The sequence below is a fragment of the Martes martes genome, assembly GCF_963455335.1.
Source record: "Martes martes genome assembly, chromosome: 2".
NCBI classification, from domain to species: domain Eukaryota; kingdom Metazoa; phylum Chordata; class Mammalia; order Carnivora; family Mustelidae; genus Martes; species Martes martes.
This window is the reverse complement of record NC_137889.1, coordinates 23755747-23756329: the sequence shown is the minus strand read 5'-3', so window position 1 is coordinate 23756329 and position 583 is coordinate 23755747.

The following is a 583-nucleotide window of genomic DNA, read 5'->3' as shown; positions in this document are numbered from 1 at the left end:
TGTGCAGAAGGTTATGATGAGCGCTTATGTTGAACAAAAAATAAAAAGCACAGAATACATAACATGTCTTGGGTAAATACATATTAATTGTATTACAATTGAAAACACACACGAAAAAAATCCAGTAAGTAACAGATTGCCAAATCAACTGCAGAGACAATAAATATGAGTTAGAATTCGGTTTTTGTTTGTTTTTCTTAAAGATTTTACCCATTTGCCAGAGAGAAAGAGAGAGTACACACAAGCAGGCAGAGGCAGCGAGAGAAGCGGGCTCCCTGCCGAGCAAGGAGCCCAACACGGGACTCAATCCGTGGACGCTGAGATCATGACCTGAGCCGAAGGCAGGCACTTAATGACTGAGCCACCCAGGCGTCTCTAAATTAGGATTTGAATGCAGGTCTCTGACTACAGAGCTGAAACTCATCACCACAGTTTAGGGTCCTAATCACTATAAAATATTATCCTGGGGGCGCCTGGGTGGCTCAGTGGGTTAAAGCCTCTGCCTTCGGCTCAGGTCATTGATCCCAGAGTCCTGGGATCGAGCCCCGCATCAGGCTCCCCGTATCAGGGAGTCTGCTTCTTC